Source organism: Ixodes scapularis, unplaced genomic scaffold (assembly GCF_016920785.2).
Source record: "Ixodes scapularis isolate PalLabHiFi unplaced genomic scaffold, ASM1692078v2 PGA_scaffold1__304_contigs__length_218370807, whole genome shotgun sequence".
Taxonomy (NCBI): domain Eukaryota; kingdom Metazoa; phylum Arthropoda; class Arachnida; order Ixodida; family Ixodidae; genus Ixodes; species Ixodes scapularis.
Window position 1 is genome coordinate 129,717,389 of NW_024609846.1, and position 16,512 is coordinate 129,733,900.

Genomic DNA, 16,512 nt, shown 5'->3' on the forward strand with positions numbered 1-16,512 from the left:
AGAAATGAATTCAAGAAGAGTGGTTGTTTGGGCGAGTTGGTTTGACATCTTATACAATCGTGTGCGCAACAAAGACGAGGACAAAAGCAGAGAAGGGGACACAACAAGGCGCAACTTTCAACTGAATTTTATTGAAAACGTGTTCCGGTATATATATAGTCTCAATCATCGTTACAATGACAACAAAAAAAGACAATAGGAAGAAAAACACCATGACAGAGCATAACTGGGAAACAACACTATCTCGTTCTCAGGAAAAACAATTCCTTCTCCGATAATGCGATCGACGGCATAGCAACACACATGTCTCCTAAATAATCAATGTGCTCGGCTTCTATGATTTCGCGTGTTACCGCTGACTTGCATTTCCCAATTTTTACACATTCATCCAACAGTGGGGTACAACCGCATGTCCTGCAATGCAAGTCAAGAAAGCCACCGTTCTTTTTTTGCACGTTGTTATTGTGCTCGCGAAGCCGATCATTTAGGCAGCGCCCCGTCTGCCCGACGTAGTGGCTGCCACAGGACAACGGAATGCGGTAAACCACGCCATCTGTACAGTCGACAAATTTCGTTCTGTGCTTCTTTTCACAACCGTGTTTGGCACGCACGCCAGGCTTTGATAGTTTGCACAGTTCCATGAGCTTATTGGGCGCAGAAAACACTACCTTTACATTGGATCGCATTGCTATTTTCTTTAGATTGTGCGACACTCGGTGTACATACGGAATCACAACAACTTTTCCTTTTTGTCTTACCGGCTGGCTCTCATTGTTTTCTACGAGACAGCGCTTTCTTAGAAGGCCTTCCGCGACCGCAACAAGAAGGTGTTTTGGATACCCAGCTGCGAGCAAGCGCAAAACTTGCTGATTAAAACCCTGGGGGATCAAATGCTCACAGGACTTTTTTAGTACATTGGTGAAACACAGGTTAACAATACTCCTTTTGACTAGCTTCGAGTGGGCTGAATGAAAGGGAAGTAACGGCTTATTCGCACGTGGCTCATAGCACCAACAGATGTGGTCGTTGAGAAATAAAAATCTGATGTCAAGGAAGCGAATAGTGTTGTCCACAGGTATCTCATGCGTGACCTCGAGTGGGCCAAAACATTCCTTAAAAGTGGTCAGGGTTTTGACAGCCTCTGCTTCAAAAGCGTTTGTGTCAGATGCGATGAAAACTAAAAAGTCATCTACGTACCTAAAAACTTTTTTTACCTTTGATCCCTGAAGCCGGCTGTTAAGAGTACTGTCAAGTTGTGCTAAATATATATCGCTTAGAACAGGCGCGATACACGAGCCGATGCATATGCCCTGTTTTTGCAAGTAAGGCTTGCCTCCCCACTGAATAAAAGTTGTTCGAAGATAGAAACTAAGTAATTCTAAAAAACCGCTGCTTGATATCCCTAGCTCATTTTGAAAGGCTATTACTCCAAACTTGTCGATGCACTCCTCCACACACAACAGCAAGCCGGAATGTGGGAGGGAGTAATAAAGGTCTTTCACATCGACCGAAAACGCCCTCAGAGCGTTTCCTTTTTGAGTTCTTACGAAGTCTAGCACTTCTTCTGAGCTTCTGACGAGAAAAGGGTCGTCAACGTGTAGCATGTTAAGTTTCTCTTGAAGATATAGTGCGATTGATTTTTGCCACGTGCCTCTTTCGGAAATTATTACGCGTAAGGGCATTTCTAGTTTGTGGGTTTTGGCACTGAAGAAAACATCTAAACACTCGCGCGTACTTTTTTCAATGCTCCTTACAACACTACTGAGTTCAAGTTCCTTGCACAGATTTTTGGCTTCTGACTTTAGTTTTGGCAGCGACACACTTCTATGGCAATCAAACACCTTCTCAACAGCTTCCAGGGCTTTCTCATTGTACATACCATGTGAAAGAACCGCAAAGCCTCCCTCCTTATCAGCAGGTAAGACGCAAAGGGAATTGTCCTTCAGGTATGTCAGCACCCGCTTTACGGGTACCTTGGTAGCAGCCGGCTTGCAGGAACGGACGACGTCAACACCCTCAGATACGCAGCGGGCAGAGTCCTGTTCAGGGACGCGCCTCGACACCTCTCGAACCAGAGACAGCAGCTCGGGTGGCGACTTTTTTGGCTCGACAGCAAACTTGGGTCCAAGACGTAGAACTTGCTGGACGTCTTCTGGTAGATGGAGTCCCTCGGGCATGTGAAGCGCAGTCGACTGTGCAGGAGGCTTTTTCGGCAGGCGCTCACGAAGCTGACGCAGTTGCAACTGCCAGATGAACTCTGTGGTTTGATCCGCAAGTGTGAGGTACTCACGAAGCTGACGTCTCGCTGTCGAAGGATCCGCCCTGCTTTGAAGTTGCATGGCCAGGTACTGCCTCAAGATGCGGGCTTGCCGAAGCCATTCGGCTTTTAGAATTTTGCACACCCTGGTCCCATGTCCCAAGGAAGGTAGAAGACCGCCAAATAGCGTACGTACGTCGTCAGGTAGAACTTTTGTCCGTATGCAATGCGATGCGATCCAATGTAAAGGTAGTGTTTTCTGCGCCCAATAAGCTCATGGAACTGTGCAAACTATCAAAGCCTGGCGTGCGTGCCAAACACGGTTGTGAAAAGAAGCACAGAACGAAATTTGTCGACTGTACAGATGGCGTGGTTTACCGCATTCCGTTGTCCTGTGGCAGCCACTACGTCGGGCAGACGGGGCGCTGCCTAAATGATCGGCTTCGCGAGCACAATAACAACGTGCAAAAAAAGAACGGTGGCTTTCTTGACTTGCATTGCAGGACATGCGGTTGTACCCCACTGTTGGATGAATGTGTAAAAATTGGGAAATGCAAGTCAGCGGTAACACGCGAAATCATAGAAGCCGAGCACATTGATTATTTAGGAGACATGTGTGTTGCTATGCCGTCGATCGCATTATCGGAGAAGGAATTGTTTTTCCTGAGAACGAGATAGTGTTGTTTCCCAGTTATGCTCTGTCATGGTGTTTTTCTTCCTATTGTCTTTTTTTTGTTGTCATTGTAACGATGATTGAGACTATATATATACCGGAACACGTTTTCAATAAAATTCAGTTGAAAGTTGCGCCTTGTTGTGTCCCCTTCTCTGCTTTTGTCCTCGTCTTTGTTGCGCACACGATTGTATAAGATGTCAAACCAACTCGCCCAAACAACCACTCTTCTTGAATTCATTTCTAGTACATCGGGCCCTTTTATGTGTTTCAATCGTGATCCGTGTGCCACAGTCACCTTCATCGCCACAGCCATGTGCAGAGCGCGATCTCTGTCGTTTTGCATACGGACAAAAGTTCTACCTGACGACGTACGTACGCTATTTGGCGGTCTTCTACCTTCCTTGGGACATGGGACCAGGGTGTGCAAAATTCTAAAAGCCGAATGGCTTCGGCAAGCCCGCATCTTGAGGCAGTACCTGGCCATGCAACTTCAAAGCAGGGCGGATCCTTCGACAGCGAGACGTCAGCTTCGTGAGTACCTCACACTTGCGGATCAAACCACAGAGTTCATCTGGCAGTTGCAACTGCGTCAGCTTCGTGAGCGCCTGCCGAAAAAGCCTCCTGCACAGTCGACTGCGCTTCACATGCCCGAGGGACTCCATCTACCAGAAGACGTCCAGCAAGTTCTACGTCTTGGACCCAAGTTTGCTGTCGAGCCAAAAAAGTCGCCACCCGAGCTGCTGTCTCTGGTTCGAGAGGTGTCGAGGCGCGTCCCTGAACAGGACTCTGCCCGCTGCGTATCTGAGGGTGTTGACGTCGTCCGTTCCTGCAAGCCGGCTGCTACCAAGGTACCCGTAAAGCGGGTGCTGACATACCTGAAGGACAATTCCCTTTGCGTCTTACCTGCTGATAAGGAGGGAGGCTTTGCGGTTCTTTCACATGGTATGTACAATGAGAAAGCCCTGGAAGCTGTTGAGAAGGTGTTTGATTGCCATAGAAGTGTGTCGCTGCCAAAACTAAAGTCAGAAGCCAAAAATCTGTGCAAGGAACTTGAACTCAGTAGTGTTGTAAGGAGCATTGAAAAAAGTACGCGCGAGTGTTTAGATGTTTTCTTCAGTGCCAAAACCCACAAACTAGAAATGCCCTTACGCGTAATAATTTCCGAAAGAGGCACGTGGCAAAAATCAGTCGCACTATATCTTCAAGAGAAACTTAACATGCTACACGTTGACGACCCTTTTCTCGTCAGAAGCTCAGAAGAAGTGCTAGACTTCGTAAGAACTCAAAAAGGAAACGCTCTGAGGGCGTTTTCGGTCGATGTGAAAGACCTTTATTACTCCCTCCCACATTCCGGCTTGCTGTTGTGTGTGGAGGAGTGCATCGACAAGTTTGGAGTAATAGCCTTTCAAAATGAGCTAGGGATATCAAGCAGCGGTTTTTTAGAATTACTTAGTTTCTATCTTCGAACAACTTTTATTCAGTGGGGAGGCAAGCCTTACTTGCAAAAACAGGGCATATGCATCGGCTCGTGTATCGCGCCTGTTCTAAGCGATATATATTTAGCACAACTTGACAGTACTCTTAACAGCCGGCTTCAGGAATCAAAGGTAAAAAAAAAAAGTTTTTAGGTACGTAGATGACTTTTTAGTTTTCATCGCATCTGACACAAACCCTTTTGAAGCAGAGGCTGTCAAAACCCTGACCACTTTTAAGGAATGTTTTGGCCCACTCGAGGTCACGCATGAGATACCTGTGGACAACACTATTCGCTTCCTTGACATCAGATTTTTATTTCTCAACGACCACATCTGTTGGTGCTATGAGCCACGTGCGAATAAGCCGTTACTTCCCTTTCATTCAGCCCACTCGAAGCTAGTCAAAAGGAGTATTGTTAACCTGTGTTTCACCAATGTACTAAAAAAATCCTGTGAGCATTTGATCCCCCAGGGTTTTAATCAGCAAGTTTTGCGCTTGCTCGCAGCTGGGTATCCAAAACACCTTCTTGTTGCGGTCGCGGAAGGCCTTCTAAGAAAGCGCTGTCTCGTAGAAAACAATGAGAGCCAGCCGGTAAGACAAAAAGGAAAAGTTGTTGTGATTCCGTATGTACACCGAGTGTCGCACAATCTAAAGAAAATAGCAATGCGATCCAATGTAAAGGTAGTGTTTTCTGCGCCCAATAAGCTCATGGAACTGTGCAAACTATCAAAGCCTGGCGTGCGTGCCAAACACGGTTGTGAAAAGAAGCACAGAACGAAATTTGTCGACTGTACAGATGGCGTGGTTTACCGCATTCCGTTGTCCTGTGGCAGCCACTACGTCGGGCAGACGGGGCGCTGCCTAAATGATCGGCTTCGCGAGCACAATAACAACGTGCAAAAAAAGAACGGTGGCTTTCTTGACTTGCATTGCAGGACATGCGGTTGTACCCCACTGTTGGATGAATGTGTAAAAATTGGGAAATGCAAGTCAGCGGTAACACGCGAAATCATAGAAGCCGAGCACATTGATTATTTAGGAGACATGTGTGTTGCTATGCCGTCGATCGCATTATCGGAGAAAGAATTGTTTTTCCTGAGAACGAGATAGTGTTGTTTCCCAGTTATGCTCTGTCATGGTGTTTTTCTTCCTATTGTCTTTTGTTGTTGTCATTGTAACGATGATTGAGACTATATATATACCGGAACACGTTTTCAATAAAATTCAGTTGAAAGTTGCGCCTTGTTGTGTCCCCTTCTCTGCTTTTGTCCTCGTCTTTGTTGCGCACACGATTGTATAAGATGTCAAACCAACTCGCCCAAACAACCACTCTTCTTGAATTCATTTCTAGTACATCGGGCCCTTTTATGTGTTTCAATCGTGATCCGTGTGCCACAGTCACCTTCATCGCCACAGCCATGTGCAGAGCGCGATCTCTGTCGTTTTGCATACGGACAAAAGTTCTACCTGACGACGTACGTACGCTATTTGGCGGTCTTCTACCTTCCTTGGGACATGGGACCAGGGTGTGCAAAATTCTAAAAGCCGAATGGCTTCGGCAAGCCCGCATCTTGAGGCAGTACCTGGCCATGCAACTTCAAAGCAGGGCGGATCCTTCGACAGCGAGACGTCAGCTTCGTGAGTACCTCACACTTGCGGATCAAACCACAGAGTTCATCTGGCAGTTGCAACTGCGTCAGCTTCGTGAGCGCCTGCCGAAAAAGCCTCCTGCACAGTCGACTGCGCTTCACATGCCCGAGGGACTCCATCTACCAGAAGACGTCCAGCAAGTTCTACGTCTTGGACCCAAGTTTGCTGTCGAGCCAAAAAAGTCGCCACCCGAGCTGCTGTCTCTGGTTCGAGAGGTGTCGAGGCGCGTCCCTGAACAGGACTCTGCCCGCTGCGTATCTGAGGGTGTTGACGTCGTCCGTTCCTGCAAGCCGGCTGCTACCAAGGTACCCGTAAAGCGGGTGCTGACATACCTGAAGGACAATTCCCTTTGCGTCTTACCTGCTGATAAGGAGGGAGGCTTTGCGGTTCTTTCACATGGTATGTACAATGAGAAAGCCCTGGAAGCTGTTGAGAAGGTGTTTGATTGCCATAGAAGTGTGTCGCTGCCAAAACTAAAGTCAGAAGCCAAAAATCTGTGCAAGGAACTTGAACTCAGTAGTGTTGTAAGGAGCATTGAAAAAAGTACGCGCGAGTGTTTAGATGTTTTCTTCAGTGCCAAAACCCACAAACTAGAAATGCCCTTACGCGTAATAATTTCCGAAAGAGGCACGTGGCAAAAATCAGTCGCACTATATCTTCAAGAGAAACTTAACATGCTACACGTTGACGACCCTTTTCTCGTCAGAAGCTCAGAAGAAGTGCTAGACTTCGTAAGAACTCAAAAAGGAAACGCTCTGAGGGCGTTTTCGGTCGATGTGAAAGACCTTTATTACTCCCTCCCACATTCCGGCTTGCTGTTGTGTGTGGAGGAGTGCATCGACAAGTTTGGAGTAATAGCCTTTCAAAATGAGCTAGGGATATCAAGCAGCGGTTTTTTAGAATTACTTAGTTTCTATCTTCGAACAACTTTTATTCAGTGGGGAGGCAAGCCTTACTTGCAAAAACAGGGCATATGCATCGGCTCGTGTATCGCGCCTGTTCTAAGCGATATATATTTAGCACAACTTGACAGTACTCTTAACAGCCGGCTTCAGGGATCAAAGGTAAAAAAAAGTTTTTAGGTACGTAGATGACTTTTTAGTTTTCATCGCATCTGACACAAACGCTTTTGAAGCAGAGGCTGTCAAAACCCTGACCACTTTTAAGGAATGTTTTGGCCCACTCGAGGTCACGCATGAGATACCTGTGGACAACACTATTCGCTTCCTTGACATCAGATTTTTATTTCTCAACGACCACATCTGTTGGTGCTATGAGCCACGTGCGAATAAGCCGTTACTTCCCTTTCATTCAGCCCACTCGAAGCTAGTCAAAAGGAGTATTGTTAACCTGTGTTTCACCAATGTACTAAAAAAGTCCTGTGAGCATTTGATCCCCCAGGGTTTTAATCAGCAAGTTTTGCGCTTGCTCGCAGCTGGGTATCCAAAACACCTTCTTGTTGCGGTCGCGGAAGGCCTTCTAAGAAAGCGCTGTCTCGTAGAAAACAATGAGAGCCAGCCGGTAAGACAAAAAGGAAAAGTTGTTGTGATTCCGTATGTACACCGAGTGTCGCACAATCTAAAGAAAATAGCAATGCGATCCAATGTAAAGGTAGTGTTTTCTGCGCCCAATAAGCTCATGGAACTGTGCAAACTATCAAAGCCTGGCGTGCGTGCCAAACACGGTTGTGAAAAGAAGCACAGAACGAAATTTGTCGACTGTACAGATGGCGTGGTTTACCGCATTCCGTTGTCCTGTGGCAGCCACTACGTCGGGCAGACGGGGCGCTGCCTAAATGATCGGCTTCGCGAGCACAATAACAACGTGCAAAAAAAGAACGGTGGCTTTCTTGACTTGCATTGCAGGACATGCGGTTGTACCCCACTGTTGGATGAATGTGTAAAAATTGGGAAATGCAAGTCAGCGGTAACACGCGAAATCATAGAAGCCGAGCACATTGATTATTTAGGAGACATGTGTGTTGCTATGCCGTCGATCGCATTATCGGAGAAGGAATTGTTTTTCCTGAGAACGAGATAGTGTTGTTTCCCAGTTATGCTCTGTCATGGTGTTTTTCTTCCTATTGTCTTTTGTTGTTGTCATTGTAACGATGATTGAGACTATATATATACCGGAACACGTTTTCAATAAAATTCAGTTGAAAGTTGCGCCTTGTTGTGTCCCCTTCTCTGCTTTTGTCCTCGTCTTTGTTGCGCACACGATTGTATAAGATGTCAAACCAACTCGCCCAAACAACCACTCTTCTTGAATTCATTTCTAGTACATCGGGCCCTTTTATGTGTTTCAATCGTGATCCGTGTGCCACAGTCACCTTCATCGCCACAGCCATGTGCAGAGCGCGATCTCTGTCGTTTTGCATACGGACAAAAGTTCTACCTGACGACGTACGTACGCTATTTGGCGGTCTTCTACCTTCCTTGGGACATGGGACCAGGGTGTGCAAAATTCTAAAAGCCGAATGGCTTCGGCAAGCCCGCATCTTGAGGCAGTACCTGGCCATGCAACTTCAAAGCAGGGCGGATCCTTCGACAGCGAGACGTCAGCTTCGTGAGTACCTCACACTTGCGGATCAAACCACAGAGTTCATCTGGCAGTTGCAACTGCGTCAGCTTCGTGAGCGCCTGCCGAAAAAGCCTCCTGCACAGTCGACTGCGCTTCACATGCCCGAGGGACTCCATCTACCAGAAGACGTCCAGCAAGTTCTACGTCTTGGACCCAAGTTTGCTGTCGAGCCAAAAAAGTCGCCACCCGAGCTGCTGTCTCTGGTTCGAGAGGTGTCGAGGCGCGTCCCTGAACAGGACTCTGCCCGCTGCGTATCTGAGGGTGTTGACGTCGTCCGTTCCTGCAAGCCGGCTGCTACCAAGGTACCCGTAAAGCGGGTGCTGACATACCTGAAGGACAATTCCCTTTGCGTCTTACCTGCTGATAAGGAGGGAGGCTTTGCGGTTCTTTCACATGGTATGTACAATGAGAAAGCCCTGGAAGCTGTTGAGAAGGTGTTTGATTGCCATAGAAGTGTGTCGCTGCCAAAACTAAAGTCAGAAGCCAAAAATCTGTGCAAGGAACTTGAACTCAGTAGTGTTGTAAGGAGCATTGAAAAAAGTACGCGCGAGTGTTTAGATGTTTTCTTCAGTGCCAAAACCCACAAACTAGAAATGCCCTTACGCGTAATAATTTCCGAAAGAGGCACGTGGCAAAAATCAATCGCACTATATCTTCAAGAGAAACTTAACATGCTACACGTTGACGACCCTTTTCTCGTCAGAAGCTCAGAAGAAGTGCTAGACTTCGTAAGAACTCAAAAAGGAAACGCTCTGAGGGTGTTTTCGGTCGATGTGAAAGACCTTTATTACTCCCTCCCACATTCCGGCTTGCTGTTGTGTGTGGAGGAGTGCATCGACAAGTTTGGAGTAATAGCCTTTCAAAATGAGCTAGGGATATCAAGCAGCGGTTTTTTAGAATTACTTAGTTTCTATCTTCGAACAACTTTTATTCAGTGGGGAGGCAAGCCTTACTTGCAAAAACAGGGCATATGCATCGGCTCGTGTATCGCGCCTGTTCTAAGCGATATATATTTAGCACAACTTGACAGTACTCTTAACAGCCGGCTTCAGGGATCAAAGGTAAAAAAAGTTTTTAGGTACGTAGATGACTTTTTAGTTTTCATCGCATCTGACACAAACGCTTTTGAAGCAGAGGCTGTCAAAACCCTGACCACTTTTAAGGAATGTTTTGGCCCACTCGAGGTCACGCATGAGATACCTGTGGACAACACTATTCGCTTCCTTGACATCAGATTTTTATTTCTCAACGACCACATCTGTTGGTGCTATGAGCCACGTGCGAATAAGCCGTTACTTCCCTTTCATTCAGCCCACTCGAAGCTAGTCAAAAGGAGTATTGTTAACCTGTGTTTCACCAATGTACTAAAAAAGTCCTGTGAGCATTTGATCCCCCAGGGTTTTAATCAGCAAGTTTTGCGCTTGCTCGCAGCTGGGTATCCAAAACACCTTCTTGTTGCGGTCGCGGAAGGCCTTCTAAGAAAGCGCTGTCTCGTAGAAAACAATGAGAGCCAGCCGGTAAGACAAAAAGGAAAAGTTGTTGTGATTCCGTATGTACACCGAGTGTCGCACAATCTAAAGAAAATAGCAATGCGATCCAATGTAAAGGTAGTGTTTTCTGCGCCCAATAAGCTCATGGAACTGTGCAAACTATCAAAGCCTGGCGTGCGTGCCAAACACGGTTGTGAAAAGAAGCACAGAACGAAATTTGTCGACTGTACAGATGGCGTGGTTTACCGCATTCCGTTGTCCTGTGGCAGCCACTACGTCGGGCAGACGGGGCGCTGCCTAAATGATCGGCTTCGCGAGCACAATAACAACGTGCAAAAAAAGAACGGTGGCTTTCTTGACTTGCATTGCAGGACATGCGGTTGTACCCCACTGTTGGATGAATGTGTAAAAATTGGGAAATGCAAGTCAGCGGTAACACGCGAAATCATAGAAGCCGAGCACATTGATTATTTAGGAGACATGTGTGTTGCTATGCCGTCGATCGCATTATCGGAGAAGGAATTGTTTTTCCTGAGAACGAGATAGTGTTGTTTCCCAGTTATGCTCTGTCATGGTGTTTTTCTTCCTATTGTCTTTTTTTGTTGTCATTGTAACGATGATTGAGACTATATATATACCGGAACACGTTTTCAATAAAATTCAGTTGAAAGTTGCGCCTTGTTGTGTCCCCTTCTCTGCTTTTGTCCTCGTCTTTGTTGCGCACACGATTGTATAAGATGTCAAACCAACTCGCCCAAACAACCACTCTTCTTGAATTCATTTCTAGTACATCGGGCCCTTTTATGTGTTTCAATCGTGATCCGTGTGCCACAGTCACCTTCATCGCCACAGCCATGTGCAGAGCGCGATCTCTGTCGTTTTGCATACGGACAAAAGTTCTACCTGACGACGTACGTACGCTATTTGGCGGTCTTCTACCTTCCTTGGGACATGGGACCAGGGTGTGCAAAATTCTAAAAGCCGAATGGCTTCGGCAAGCCCGCATCTTGAGGCAGTACCTGGCCATGCAACTTCAAAGCAGGGCGGATCCTTCGACAGCGAGACGTCAGCTTCGTGAGTACCTCACACTTGCGGATCAAACCACAGAGTTCATCTGGCAGTTGCAACTGCGTCAGCTTCGTGAGCGCCTGCCGAAAAAGCCTCCTGCACAGTCGACTGCGCTTCACATGCCCGAGGGACTCCATCTACCAGAAGACGTCCAGCAAGTTCTACGTCTTGGACCCAAGTTTGCTGTCGAGCCAAAAAAGTCGCCACCCGAGCTGCTGTCTCTGGTTCGAGAGGTGTCGAGGCGCGTCCCTGAACAGGACTCTGCCCGCTGCGTATCTGAGGGTGTTGACGTCGTCCGTTCCTGCAAGCCGGCTGCTACCAAGGTACCCGTAAAGCGGGTGCTGACATACCTGAAGGACAATTCCCTTTGCGTCTTACCTGCTGATAAGGAGGGAGGCTTTGCGGTTCTTTCACATGGTATGTACAATGAGAAAGCCCTGGAAGCTGTTGAGAAGGTGTTTGATTGCCATAGAAGTGTGTCGCTGCCAAAACTAAAGTCAGAAGCCAAAAATCTGTGCAAGGAACTTGAACTCAGTAGTGTTGTAAGGAGCATTGAAAAAAGTACGCGCGAGTGTTTAGATGTTTTCTTCAGTGCCAAAACCCACAAACTAGAAATGCCCTTACGCGTAATAATTTCCGAAAGAGGCACGTGGCAAAAATCAATCGCACTATATCTTCAAGAGAAACTTAACATGCTACACGTTGACGACCCTTTTCTCGTCAGAAGCTCAGAAGAAGTGCTAGACTTCGTAAGAACTCAAAAAGGAAACGCTCTGAGGGCGTTTTCGGTCGATGTGAAAGACCTTTATTACTCCCTCCCACATTCCGGCTTGCTGTTGTGTGTGGAGGAGTGCATCGACAAGTTTGGAGTAATAGCCTTTCAAAATGAGCTAGGGATATCAAGCAGCGGTTTTTTAGAATTACTTAGTTTCTATCTTCGAACAACTTTTATTCAGTGGGGAGGCAAGCCTTACTTGCAAAAACAGGGCATATGCATCGGCTCGTGTATCGCGCCTGTTCTAAGCGATATATATTTAGCACAACTTGACAGTACTCTTAACAGCCGGCTTCAGGGATCAAAGGTAAAAAAAGTTTTTAGGTACGTAGATGACTTTTTAGTTTTCATCGCATCTGACACAAACGCTTTTGAAGCAGAGGCTGTCAAAACCCTGACCACTTTTAAGGAATGTTTTGGCCCACTCGAGGTCACGCATGAGATACCTGTGGACAACACTATTCGCTTCCTTGACATCAGATTTTTATTTCTCAACGACCACATCTGTTGGTGCTATGAGCCACGTGCGAATAAGCCGTTACTTCCCTTTCATTCAGCCCACTCGAAGCTAGTCAAAAGGAGTATTGTTAACCTGTGTTTCACCAATGTACTAAAAAAGTCCTGTGAGCATTTGATCCCCCAGGGTTTTAATCAGCAAGTTTTGCGCTTGCTCGCAGCTGGGTATCCAAAACACCTTCTTGTTGCGGTCGCGGAAGGCCTTCTAAGAAAGCGCTGTCTCGTAGAAAACAATGAGAGCCAGCCGGTAAGACAAAAAGGAAAAGTTGTTGTGATTCCGTATGTACACCGAGTGTCGCACAATCTAAAGAAAATAGCAATGCGATCCAATGTAAAGGTAGTGTTTTCTGCGCCCAATAAGCTCATGGAACTGTGCAAACTATCAAAGCCTGGCGTGCGTGCCAAACACGGTTGTGAAAAGAAGCACAGAACGAAATTTGTCGACTGTACAGATGGCGTGGTTTACCGCATTCCGTTGTCCTGTGGCAGCCACTACGTCGGGCAGACGGGGCGCTGCCTAAATGATCGGCTTCGCGAGCACAATAACAACGTGCAAAAAAAGAACGGTGGCTTTCTTGACTTGCATTGCAGGACATGCGGTTGTACCCCACTGTTGGATGAATGTGTAAAAATTGGGAAATGCAAGTCAGCGGTAACACGCGAAATCATAGAAGCCGAGCACATTGATTATTTAGGAGACATGTGTGTTGCTATGCCGTCGATCGCATTATCGGAGAAGGAATTGTTTTTCCTGAGAACGAGATAGTGTTGTTTCCCAGTTATGCTCTGTCATGGTGTTTTTCTTCCTATTGTCTTTTGTTGTTGTCATTGTAACGATGATTGAGACTATATATATACCGGAACACGTTTTCAATAAAATTCAGTTGAAAGTTGCGCCTTGTTGTGTCCCCTTCTCTGCTTTTGTCCTCGTCTTTGTTGCGCACACGATTGTATAAGATGTCAAACCAACTCGCCCAAACAACCACTCTTCTTGCTGGTTGGCCGAGGTGCCTACTCTCGTCTTTTCATGCGTGTCGTTCGCGAGCTCGAGACCCGCCTTCTCGTAAGCTTCTAGTAATCTGGCTCCTCTCTGGTCATCGTCGTCGTAGCCCCACTCCCGGTGGTGCGCATTAAAATCGCCGCCTATGACCATCCTATCGTCTGGGTAGACCGTTCGTAACTCTTCTATCCAACTGAAGTTGGGGTCTTCGGCGGTAGGGCGGACGTACGCCGACACGAGGATGAGCTTATGGTTGTCTATGAGTGTGCGCACCGCAGTGACTTCCTGATCTGGTGTGCACCATTTCTGCGTATCAATTTGGGCATGTGGTACGGTCCCCTTGAGGTAGACGGTGGCCAGTCCTCGTGCTTCAGGGGGGCCGGTCTTTGTATATTTCCGTTCGATCGCAGGGTTGTGGAAGTAGTTGTATGCGGAGAGTCTGGGGTCCTTCACGTTGGTTTCTTGCATCAAGATCGCGTCGTACGAGTGTCGGTGTTGAGCCAGTCGAAGCTGGAATTCGTTTTTGCGTTTGGTTAGGCTTCTGCAGTTCCATTGTAGGATTCGAAGTTGTGTCGGAACCAAGGGCGAGGCTAGTGACGGCATGAATTTCCCGGGGCCTTGAGTTTGCTGGTTATGAGGATTGCTGGTGTGACTGCTGCGTGGATCCCCCTTGTTCCGCGGCTTATTGTCCAGGGACATTAACGGTGAGGATGGGCTGACGTAGTTGGAACTGCGGCGGTGCCGGCGGGGTGGGGGCAAGGGTTGAGTGTTGGAGCTCGGCTATGAGTTGATTGAAGTGGGCCTGCATTTGCTGCTGCATTTGCTGCTGGAGTTGTACTTGCATTTGTTGCAGCCAGACTTGCATTTGGGACTTGAGGTCACCTTGAGATGGTGGAGGCTGGGATTGCTCCTGCTGTGGTTGCTTGTTGCTTGCTGGAGGGGGTGCGGGGTGGTTTGCCTGTGATCGCGGCGTGTCTCGCAGAGGTGGTTGCGGGCTTGGGTGAGCTTGCGGCTGGCTCGACACTTGATGCTGGGGGCCCGGCTGGAAATTGACTTCCAGTTCTTCTATCTTTTTTTATAGGGTAGCCATTTTTCGTCGGCGGTCGGCAGCTATGCGTGCGTGCTCTGCTTCCTCCTCCTTATACCGCCTTAAGAGGGTGAGAAGCTCGTTGCGTTGGTCCATGAGCGGCGTGGTTGATGGGGTTCTGCAGTTGCGAGGCGTGGCTTTATATGCGTACGTGTCTTGCGGTGGCGCTGGCTGGTCAGTAATGTTTTCAGTCGATCGGGGCGATGGGTTTTTGGTCTGCTTGGAGGAGGGCGGGGCTCGCCCGTCTCCTGAATGGGGGGTCTGGGCTTGCCTTCCCGACTTTGGCTGCTGTGGGAGAGGATCAGGAGTTTGGCCTTGGTTTCCCACTGCTATTCGCCGGCGATGCAGTTGTTGGTTCAAGGCCGGGCGTGGTCGGGCACGGGCTTGGATCCTAGAGTCTACCTTTTTCCTCTCTGGACAGTCCCGGGAGGTGGCGACGTGGTCTTGGGAGCCGCAGTTGCGACACTTGACTGACTCACAGCGGTGTCCTTCGGTCAGAAGACCGTCGCAGGACTGGCAGCGCTTTTCCTGCGTGCAGATGTCGGACTTGTGGCCCAGGCCGTGACAGTTGTTGCAGACCACCGTGGAGGGGCGGTACTGCTTGACTTGTATGATCTCGTGCCAGGCGCGGATGCGGCGGGGTACACCCTGGCCTTGGAAGGTCAGAAGGTATGTGCCGTTGGATCCCAGCGGCCTGGCCTGAACAATCTCATGGTAGTCGGCTCGAAGCCCCTCGAGGAGTTTCGCCGGTGGGATGTCGGGTGTCAGATGAACGACCCCGCGTGGGAATTCCCTGGTGGCCGTTCGGTAGACTTGGATGTCGACTCTGCCGCTGCCTGTCTCAAGGTGCGTGAGCTGAAGTAGATTTGCTAAGTGTCGTTCGTCGTAAACGGTGACGGAAATTGTATTCGTCATTCCGTTGCGGCGGTAGGCGAGGCGATCTTCAAGAACGGTCTCGCCTATTGCTCTTTGAAGTTGTTCTCCGATGAGATAGCTCGGGAGTTTTGAGACGTCGACGCGGGCCCGTGGGCGGATGGTGGCTTGGTATTTGTCCAGGTCGTGACGGGGTAGTTTGCTGCCTTTGTCCGGCTTGTTGATCCTCTTCCTCCGGGATACGGTGATCCAGGGGAACTGATTGTCGGAGTCGGTGAAATCGGCGGAAGCATCTTGGCCGTCCTCGAAATCCGTCGGGCTGCGCTCGGAGCATTCGCTCTCGTTGCGGGCTCTCTTTGGGGTGAGCCTGTTCGTGATGGTGGTGGCGGGAGTTCCTTGCTTGGATGTTGTCAGCGTTTCGTCGGGTGGCGAAGATGCGTCGGGTGTCATTTCGGTGTCGGGGGAGGCCGGTAGTTCCGTGCTGGAGGCGGTAGCCATCGTAGCCGAAGGCAGGGCGAGCTAGGCCTAATGGTAGGCCCAGCCTTCCCACTGGCCGGGAACGGCGGCGGCGTCGATGTCGGAGGCTTCGGAAAAAATGCGGCTGTGACGCTCACTTGCCTTCGGGCAGCTCTTTCCGGTGGCGAGCGAAGCTTTCCGGCGGAAAAACGAAGCTCGGGTCCTGGTTCGGGCGGGCGAGCGGCGGGCAGGGGCGATTCATGCAGCTCGGCGGGAGCGCCGAGAAACACGACCCTCTCCCACGGCGGCTCAATCGCAAGTCCCTAGTGACGGAGGTTGTCTCGCCTAGAACTATTCGCGACTCCAGCGACCTATAGGGGTCGCAACCACCAAACAAACATGGCGGCTCAGTCCAGGTCGCGTCGGTTCGGTCGGGCCGCCTGAATAGGTGGCGAGTTCAATTTAACAAATTTTCTTCTGTTTAATGCCCAATTTTATAGGTATTTGAACTGAGACGGTTAAGTGTAGCCGGTGCAGATAAACTTGCAAAGCATAGTTTTGTTTTGCCGGTGGTTTTCGTTCTTTTCGTGTCAAACTTTCGTTTC

General features: G+C 48.6%; 1 pseudogene; it reads right to left on the reverse strand.

Annotated features, from left to right (window-relative positions):
- Positions 1–14,139: 14,139 nt before the first annotated feature.
- Positions 14,140–16,225, reverse strand: LOC121836154 (annotated as a pseudogene).
- Between the last annotated feature and the right edge of the window lie 287 nt (positions 16,226–16,512).